Below are 10,272 nucleotides of genomic sequence, written 5' to 3' on the forward strand. Positions count from 1 at the left end.
CTCCAGAATATAATTTGAGACATCCAGCAACTCACAAAGAATTTCTTGCATTTGACAGAGAAAGAAACAGGTTGCTAGACTCACTAAAGTGCCCATCCACTTCATTCTTCAAGCTGGTAAATGACTATGATGGGGTTAAAATTCCCAGCTAATTACCTCCCAGCCAGCATTTTAACTGGCTGACTCACACAGATTCCTTAAGATAGAGCAGAAGAACAAGAAAACATAAGCAGTAGCTGTGTGCAGTCAAATGTACAAATATTTACCTAGCTTACTCCACCAGTGCACAGTTTTAATGCATAGTCTGAGAGCATAGAATGTAGATACCAGCATTGTATGTGAGACTGAGATGTGGCAATTTAGCAAACCTTATGGAGTAATTAAACCATCTAGAATTTCAGTTCAGAGAAATCTAAATGGGAGAAGCATCCAGCTGTCAGGAACATGTCAGTTTTTCTTTCTCTCTTCCCTTCATCCTTATGCCTTTGGGACCTGGGCTCTTTCCAGGACCTCTGTGGCTTTCTCACAATGCCCTACACCTACAACCTTTTCTATGGCCAGGTCCTGCCTGGTGAAACACTACCTCTATTCCTACCACCAACACCACCACCTACACACACACACACACACACCCCAACACACACACACATACAAGTGTGCTGTGGAATTCATATTAATTTGTAAATGGCACAATAGCGGCAGATCTGAAAGTGTGGTCCTGAGACTGGCAGCATCAGCATCCCTGGCGACTTATTATATATGCAATAAAATCTTGGGCCCCATCCCAGGCCCACAGAATCAGAAACTCTAGGGGCAGGGCCTAGCACTCCAGGGTATAACCAGCCCTCCAGGTGATTGTGATAAACACCAAACTTGAAAAAAGCGGAGAAGATTCATGTCTGCAAAGGACAGGCAGATCTGGGGGAACATTGTAGCTCCATTCAATCAATGAAAACCTGAGATCAGGCCGGGCACGGTGGCTCACGCCTGTAATCCCAGCACTTTGGGAGGCCGAGGCAGGTGGATCACAAGGTCAGGAGATCGAGACCATTCTGGCTAACACGGTGAAACCCCATCTCTACTAAAAATACAAAAAATTAGCCAGGCGTGTGGTGGGCGCCTGTAATTCCAGCTGCTCGGGAGGCTGAGGCCGGAGAATGGCGTGAACCCAGGAGGCGGAGCTTGCAGTGAGCTGAGATTGTGCCACTGCACTCCAGCCTGGGCGACAGAGTGAGACTCCATCTCAAAAAAAAAAAAAACAAAAAAAAACAAAAAAAAAAACCCTGACATCAAATGAATATGAGATATTCTCATTTTACACAAGAGGCAGGGGAATAATTAATAAATCAAAAGATATATAGTCAATGTGAATTAACTCTAGAAAAAAGTAGGGAGCAGTAAGTCAAATAATACAAAATAAGTGTTAAGTGACTTACTGTTTCAGCACACTTGTCTTCCAAATTGAGCCTAATATAAAATCGGTTTGCATTTAATCGATTTGCCAAAAAGTATGCATTGAACACCTTTAATGTCCGTTTCTTCAAAATACACCAACCAATGGAGACACCCAGAAAGGGAGTATTTGGGGAATTCTCTGAAGAATTTACAATTTAAAAATCGAATATGAGTAATATGCATATGTTTAAAGGATACTATGGTCAATGCTAAAGTGACTCCTGAAAAGTTAGAAAATACAACAAAGTTTCTACAGTATTCTCTCCTCTACCTCTCTCTGCCTAGAGTTAAGAATCATAAAGGTTGGGACTGGGTGTGGTGGCTCACACCTGTAATCCCAGCACTTTGGGAGGCCAAGGCAGGTGGATCACAAAGTCAAGAGTTCAAGACCAGCCTGACCAACATGGCGAAACCCTGTCTTTACTAAAAATACAAAAATTAGCCAGGCACAGTGGTGGGTGCCTATAATCCCAGCTACTCAGGAGGCTGAGGCAAGAGAATTGCTTGAACCCAGGAGGCAGAGGTTGCAGTGAGCTGAGATCATGCCATTGCACTCCAGCCTGGGCAACGAGAGAAAAAAAAAAAAAAAAAAACCCTCTAATTTTATTTTATTTTATTTTATTTATTTTGAGACAGAGTCTTGCACTGTCACCCAGGCTGGAGTGCAGTGGCACAATCTCGGCTCACTGCAAGGCCTGTTCCCCGGGTTCATGCCATTCTTCTGCCTCAGCCTCACGAGTAGCTGGGACTACAGGCACCCACCACCACACCCAGCTAGTTTTTTCGTATTTTTTTAGTAGAGACAGGGTTTCAGCATGTTAGCCAGGATGGTCTCGATTTCCTGACCTCGTGATCCGCCCGCCTCGGCTTCCCAAAGTGCTGGGACTACAGGCGTGAGCCACTGCACCCAGCCTACTCTAATTTTAGAGGAATAAATAAGAAAAACACAGGCAAAGCCTATGGATTTCTAGTCTGCATCCCAGTTCAAATGTGACGTAAATTATTGTTAAATTTGGATTCCAAACCAGGCATGCTTCATAGAGAGCTTTGTATGTTTTAGGTCATATTGAAAAAGACACCCATTGGCTCCGCTTCTTTGCAACATCTTTGAGGAAAGAATTTCTAGAATGAGGATTCTGGAATACAAATATGTGGGTAACGTTTCTAAGTTCCCAGAATTCATAGGATTTCTCATAATTTAAATATCTAGCATTTTTCTTTTACTTTGATTTGTATTAGATTATAAAACTGGTGGGATAATTATTCATGTTAAAAAGAATTATTTTCATGTTTTAAGCTCTAAGTATATTTCAAACTCTTTTCATTTTATTTTAATTATGGTGAGGCAGTAGAGTATTTATAAATGTAAGTCACCCAGATGACAATATTTCAAATACTTCCTGCATTCTTTTAAATTAATAAACCCAAAGCCATCTTTTGCAGAAATAACTGCCTTAAGCTTCAAAAAGTTTTCAGTTTGGAAGTAGCAAAGTTCAACATTTTAACATGAGTTGTTTTATTAATACTGTAAATTTCTGTGGCGACAGGAAAAATTGGAGAAGTGATCCATGGAGGAGATTCAAAGCATCCTGAAAAACAGACTCCTCTTAAACTTTTACGGAATACAAGAGTCTTATTTTTCCTCTCTATTTTGCCATTTTGCTAATGGCCTTTACTATTATTTTGATTATCTAAATATAATTGAATTTATTTCTGTGGAAATTAAATGAATACAAACCAAAGGAAAAAAGAAAAGTCTACTTATTCAGGGCTTGCTATAACAAGGGAGTCGGCCACCATCAGTTGCATTTTGGCCAAGAACTCAAAGGCAGGCAGAGTGGAAAAGCCTTACAGTGGAAAAAGGGGAAGGCTTCCCATGTGCCCTGATTGCAGGCAGCTGGCATGGTGAAGCTGTGGGCCGCCTAGCTAGAAACTGGTATCCTGTTGCATATTTGCCTTTCTCTGGTTGGTCCTAAGTTGGAAGAGGGGACAAAAATTAGGGAAGCTGTCAGTCATTCTTCAAGTCCTGGCCGTTTTAGACCAATTGTTCCAGAAGTGATTGTTAATTCCTAGACCGTTGCCTGAGATAGCATCTGACCCCCTCCAAGTCTGACTTAAAGCAGGCTGGTTTCCTGGGCTGTTTGTTAGAAACAAGGAGTTGGTTTTCTGGGCGGGTAGGTGTAAGCTGTTCTATTTTCATATACGGTCTGGCCATTGTCTTTGTATATGCAGTCTCTCATTTCCAAATCAATTATCATTTAATGTGCCACAGAAATATTGGTATAATTCAGATTCAGAATAGGGAGGCTACCTCTATGGAAATTTAGGCCCCACGACTGGGGGGCTTCACATAATTCCTTTTGTATGAAGGCCTACGCACATGGAGACAAGCTGAGAGGACGTGGTAAGAAACAAATTGGAGCTGTCAGCTGCCGGATAGAGACCAGGCCACAAGGAAAGGTTTAGAGCAGCCTAGCACAAGCAGATGCTTTTCAGCAACCCAGGGTAACATAAATGAGTAAAGCCAGCCAACTCTAGGACAGGGAACAAGACAGGAGACTGGTCATTGAAGAATGGCTGTTTAGCCTAAAGGCACTCAAACACATACCATATTTCAAGATTACCCTGCATATCAAACAAAACTAATCTACTGGAAACATGGCCCAGAGACCTGTCTGTTTGGGCTCCCGCCCAATCTGATATTGAGCCAGTACGCAATGGTTTGGCCATACTGATTGGTCAGTCACTGATTTGATTAGGCACCCAAGACAACCGGTTATTAAATACGAATTTTGAATGTCACCTCACTCTAAAGTGAGAGAGTCAGGGCGACCCCCCCCCCGCCCCCCACAACTGGTGGTTGCCAAGAATAAATGATTTGGGATACAGTAGTTTTTCAGGTAGGCTGATGTTTTCTTCCCGTCTAGGCACTGGGTAATTTGTGCCAAGCTTTGTCTGAATTGGGAAGTCATGAGAACCTGAAAGATGGAATCAAAGCAAAAGTAGCCCTGATGAGAAGAGGCTACTCTTTTCCTGATAAGTTAGAGCCACAAGGGAGCTATGAATGTCAGAGTCACACCTCCATGTTAGTCACCTAAGTGGACTACAGGGAGAATCACTGGGGCCTTTAGCCAGGGAAACAGATACATCAACGCAGTGGTCAGAGCATCAGGGATGCTTGGGGAGCATCAGGAAAGGAAGGCTGTGCAGAGAACAGGACCAAGAGGATAAAGGAGGGCATTGATTCTGGCAACCTCAACAAGAGGCCATCCCCACTGATAATGTGAGTGTTACCCCCATGGCCCATTCAAAACGTCATAGCGACAAGAGGTTTAGGGAGTATTTCTGGATGGTGCTCAGGGCAGAGACACTGTCTTTACCACTTCTTATGGTAACAGGCCCCTGCACCCTTCCACAGTAACTTCTTTATTTATTTATTTATTTATTTATTTATTTATTTATTTTTATTTTTTTTATTTTTTTTTGAGAGAGTCTCACTCTGTCACCCAGGCTGGAGTGCAGTGGCATGATCTCTGCTCACTGCAACCTCCACCTCCCAGGCTCAAGCAATTCTCCTGCCTCAGCCTTCTGAGTAGCTAGGATTACATACGCACATCACCATGCCTGGCTAATTTTTTTGTATTTTTAGTACAGATGGGGTTTCACCATGTTGGCCAGGCTGGTCTCAAACTCCTGACCTCAAATGATCTGCCTGTGCCCGGCCTTCCACAGTAACTTCTACTTCTTAAGAAAAAAAAAAAAAAAAAAAAAACCTGAAGGTGCATTTAATGTACATGTTTTTACCAGCTGAATTTTTTACAATAGGGAATCCTATTTCTATGATGGTAAATTAACAGATTCCATTTGAAAAAATAAAAAACTTCAAGAATTCGCACTTACACACAAGTATGGTGAGTTATTTACTAAAATAGCCAAATAATATAGATACAGTTTTAAAATACTTTTTTTTAAAAAAAAGTTAGAAATTCAATAAATTCTGGGGTTTCTGCAACTAAACTCTTACTGACAGTAAATGTAATATGAATTTTTTTCACGTTACTTCTATTTAATGGAAATGCATTATATACCAAAATGCCCTGCCTGGTTCTGGAAAATGGAACCTTGATAGGTAATCGGGTCATGAGGGTGGATCCCTTCTGATGGGATTAGTGACCTTATAAAGGAGTCCCCAGAGAGTTTCCTTCCTTCCTTCCTTCCTTCCTTTTCTTCCTTCCTTTCCTTCCTTCCTTCCTTTCCTTCCTTCCTTCCTTCCTTTCCTTCCTTCCTTCCTTCCTTTCCTTCCTTCCTTCCTTTCCTTCCTTCCTTTCCTTCCTTCCTTTCCTTCCTTCCTTTCCTTCCTTCCTTCCTTCCTTCCTTCCTTCCTTCCTTCCTTCCTCCCTCCCTCCCTCCCTTCCTTCCATCCTTCCTTTTTCTTTCTTTTGTTGAGACCAAGTCTCACTCTGTTGCCCAGGCTGGAGTGCAATGGCACGATCTTGGCTCACCACAACTTCCACCCCCCAGGTTCAAATGATTCTCCTGCCTCAGCCTCCCACGTAATTGGGATTAGAGGCACACGCCACCATGCTCAGCTAATTTTTTGTATTTTTTAGTAGATATGGGGTTTCACCAGGTTGGTCAGCCTGGCCTTGAACTCCTGACCTCAAGTGATCCACTTGCCTCGGCCTCCCAAAGTGCTGGGATTACAGGCATGAGCCACCACACCGGCTCTTCTCTCTTTCTGAGGATACAAGAAGACGGCAGGCTGTGACCCGGAAGAGGGTCCTCATCAGCGCCCGACCATGCTGACATCCTAATCTTGGAACTGTGAGAAATAAATATCTGTAATTTCTAAGCCACACAATCTACGGTACTTTGTTATAGCAGCCCAAACTGACTCAGACCCTCAGAAAAGGCTGATGGGGAAAACCATCCTGGAAAGTAAATAGTCAAGAGGACCTCGCAAGAGCAGACATGAGAAAACTCCCCATCCTGCTCCCCACCCCAGTGAATTCACTAGAGACGCAGCTCTCAACTCCTTGTACCAAGACCCAAAGGAATAACACACTTCACATCATACCCCTATACACACGTACATGCGTAACTGATGAAAGTTTCATAAAGTAATATTTACTCACTATGTGCAATGCACACTGATGTTTCATATTCTGTTCTGTTTCTTAAATGCTGGCCACAACCCACACAAATTGATTTCTAAACCTTAATAGTTTCTAGTCAGCAGTGTAAACAACTCTCATCAGAGGGAGAGCACCCTTAAGAGCAAGGGGAAATCTTGAGTTTCACAGGCACGAACAGTAATGTTTCTTCTCTCTGAGATATGCCTCCCATACCCACAGCCTCTTTTTTTTCTTTTTTTTATCGTACTGGGATCCTATATTCCTGATTGCCTACTTTCCAGGTGAGTTATCTCCTCTGGAGTTCATACCTCTCTACTGGCTCTCTTACGTAACCACCTGATATGGTTTGGCTGTGTCCCCACCCAAATCTCATCTTGAATTGTAGCTCCCATAATTCCCATGTGTTGTGGGAGGGACCTGGTGGAAGATAATTGAATCATAGAAGCAGTTTCCTCCATAGTGTTCTCATGGTAGTGAATAAGTCTCACAAGATCTGATAGTTTCATAAGGGGTTTCCCCTTTTGCTTGGCTCTCATTCTTTCTTGGCTGCTGCCATGTAAGATGTGCCTTTCACCTTCTGCCATGATTGTGAAGCCTCCCCAACCTCATGGAACTGCGAGGCCATTAAACCTCTTCTTTCTTTATAAATTACCAACTCTCAGGTATGTCTTTATCAGCAGTTTGAAAACAGACTAATAAACTACCCTCAATGCCTCTCTAATTCTACCCGTTGTACATGGATTGGACTCCTCAATGCTAACTCCATTCGTGAAATACTTTCCAAGCCCTTTTATACCCAGCATGTACAAATTGTCCCCAGTGCCTTCTTAACAAGTATGTCTGAATAACAGAAAACTACAATAATAATGCATGTCAGAATTATGTAATGTAAAGATGTGTCAGTCACTGCTACCAGCTTTATCTATACCTCTTTCTCTGTAATCCTTATAACATCTGATACATTAGGTCCATAGCTATTAAGTGGTGGACTTGAGCTTCGAATCCAGGTGTTGCTGGGAAACTTGCAGATCACAGAGAAGCAGGATGGCGTGGCCTTCCAGTGGTGGGGGCAGGGTGTCATGAGACACAGGGCATTGGTAGGTCTTATGCAGAGCCTCTTTAGGGTTTTACACCACTGGTAGAAGAATCTGTCTCTAGACCAAAGAGTTCAAACCAAGAGACTTCTTACTTGGCCACAAAGACATGCTTCTGGCCATTGAGCCACAGGGCTTTTTGTCAGCCCTGAGGAATGACAGACCTTTGTGGGGCTCCTGTTTCTAGGCGTAAGAGCAGGGGAGAGGCTGAAAAGCATCTGACATTCCTGGCGTCCCATTCTCTAGACAAGAGGGGACACTAAAAAGGGCCTAAATACCTGTCCAAAGGCTTCAGTCACAATCCCTACTCTGTAAGTCAAATCTTGGCATCATTTCATCCCATGCAACTAAGAAGAAAGATATATATCATGATAGCATATGGATTTGCTAACCATCTTCTACCGTTTTCACAATTTAAGAATTTTTAGGTCTGGGGTCAGTTGGAGTATTGCTGAGGAGAACCCTTCTCAAGGGCAGGGCTCTGGGAGATCACGCTCTCATGGTTCCCCGGGACTGGTCCTCAGGCTCGCTAGTTTAAGGTGAGTGGAGTGGTCTCTACCAGCTGAGCATGATAACAACCCTAGGTCATTCGTTTACAACGGACTGTAATACACTACCTTTTCCATTCCACCAGGGGGCGCCATTCACATAGACTTCAACAGCAGCGGCATCAACAGGACTACAAAGTGGTGGTCGTGAAAAACACACTTGAGACCGTTGTATGTATCTGAAATCAGATATGACACCTGAAAAAATAAATCAAATTAATGCTCATATGATTGCTTGCTGTCCAGGGAATTCAAAGCAAAGGTGAAAACTGACCCTTACGTCACTTCTTCCTTCCAGATGAATAGCATCAGCTACATTTTCTACCCCGTTATGTAATGCTTCTATTCTGACCATCCACCTGTGATGGACATAGTCTTTTTAGATGTGTTAGTTTTAATATTATTCAAGACTTAGTCTCAACCATTCTATTAAGTGACTTTGCAGATATCTGATGTCATCTCCATTAACGTAGATTTGCACGTCAGATTCAGCTCTGAGTTCACCTTAATGCAGCAGTGGTGGTTCCCACAGTGTAGTGCCCAGGCCCCCTGCATCAGCATCACTTCAGAACTTGTTAGAAATGCAAATTTCTGGGTCCCAACTCAGACCTACCTACCGAGTCCGAAATCTAAGTGTGGGGCCTGCAGTCTGTGTTTTTACAAGCGTAACAGGAAATACTAACACATGCTAAAGTCTGAGAACCACTGACTTAACGTACAGCTTCCAACCCGGATGACACTAGAAACAACTATGGGACTTTACAGAAATATAGGGGTCCTGCCTTCTCCCAGAACCACTAGGGTAGTGGAAACAAATGTCACAATCAAATGGACCTGGGTTTGAATTCTGGTTTTGTCACTCACCAGCTGTGTGCCTTGTGGAGGCTCCATCTTCTCATCTGTAAAGTAGAAGTCGTCGGAGCTGCCTTGTAGGAAGGTGTAGGAGGGGAAGGTTCAGCAAATGCCTCCTAGAGAGATTGACAAATAGTACGTCTTCTTCCTTGGCCTCCACCACAACTAGAATCTTACTCACCCGGCCTGTGAGGGTACAGTTCTCACCTTGCCCCAGAATCTCACCTTGCCCCAGAAATGATATGCTAGACCCGCTTTCTGAAGTTTCACAAATGGATAAACATTTTCACAGCTGTTATTGGGATTTTGCCGTAAATCAGTAGGAGCACACCCCTGAGATCTGACAAAGCTATTTCAAACTCTAGATCAATGAGGAGGGAAGCTCCTATGAGGCCGGGTTTGCCAACTGAGACCATCGTCATTGTTCAAGTTGCTCTTGGGATCTAGCTCAGATTCCTGCTGACACCAGGGAAGTGAAGAATGAAAATAGTTGCCTAGAAAATTAGAAGCAGCTCCCCAAGTTACCTGCCACAGACAGGTTTGTTTTTCCTTAATTATCTAGGTAATTGCTTTGCTTCCTCTACCTGCCTTTACCAAGAGACACCTGGCCAGAAGAGCGAGGAATTAAAGTACCTGTGGAGGCTGCCCGCCGAGTGAAGCTGCAGGCTGCCCATCCCATCGCAGTAGTTCCTTAGTTGTCAGCGGGTTGTTTCTATGAATGCCCCCTCCATCAGAAACCAATGAGCTTTCTCTAATTAATCTAGATCCCTGCTCTTGTGGAATTGGCACGGAGACAGCGGTTAAATGCTAAATTGTCAGCCTAAAGTCAAATCCTTTTATTTAAAAACATAATATGCAGAGTGGCTTCCTAAAATAAAAATTGGGAAAACTGTTAACATAGAGACTTCCACGTTTTGCCAAGGATGCAACTGTTTTCTCAAATACAGTTTTTGACAGTTACATACAAATCAACTCAAAATTCATCCAACACACTCTCTGAATTAGTCTCAGTACAATGTGCATAGACAGCTATCACTAGAGTTAGTGAATATTATGGGAAAAATTAGAGGCAAAAGTTGAGACTGGAGCTGGTGAAAGTTAACAAAATACCATTTATAGAGAGAAAAACACATTTTAGAGGAGTATAAATATACTGCTTGGCATCAACATCAAAGCCCAAGTGCAAGT

At 43.0% G+C, this 10,272-nt stretch overlaps 1 long non-coding RNA gene across 1 annotated transcript; it reads right to left on the bottom strand.

The window, feature by feature from the left end:
* Positions 1-7,612: 7,612 nt before the first annotated feature.
* Positions 7,613-8,362, bottom strand: LOC112621513. The gene is made up of 2 exons (XR_003118742.1): positions 8,302-8,362; positions 7,613-7,926 (listed from the first exon to the last, which is right to left on the bottom strand). It is a non-coding gene; the product is annotated as an uncharacterized LOC112621513 (long non-coding RNA).
* Positions 8,363-10,272: the final 1,910 nt, after the last annotated feature.

The sequence above is a fragment of the Theropithecus gelada genome, chromosome 3, assembly GCF_003255815.1.
Source record: "Theropithecus gelada isolate Dixy chromosome 3, Tgel_1.0, whole genome shotgun sequence".
Classification (NCBI taxonomy): Eukaryota; Metazoa; Chordata; class Mammalia; order Primates; family Cercopithecidae; genus Theropithecus; species Theropithecus gelada.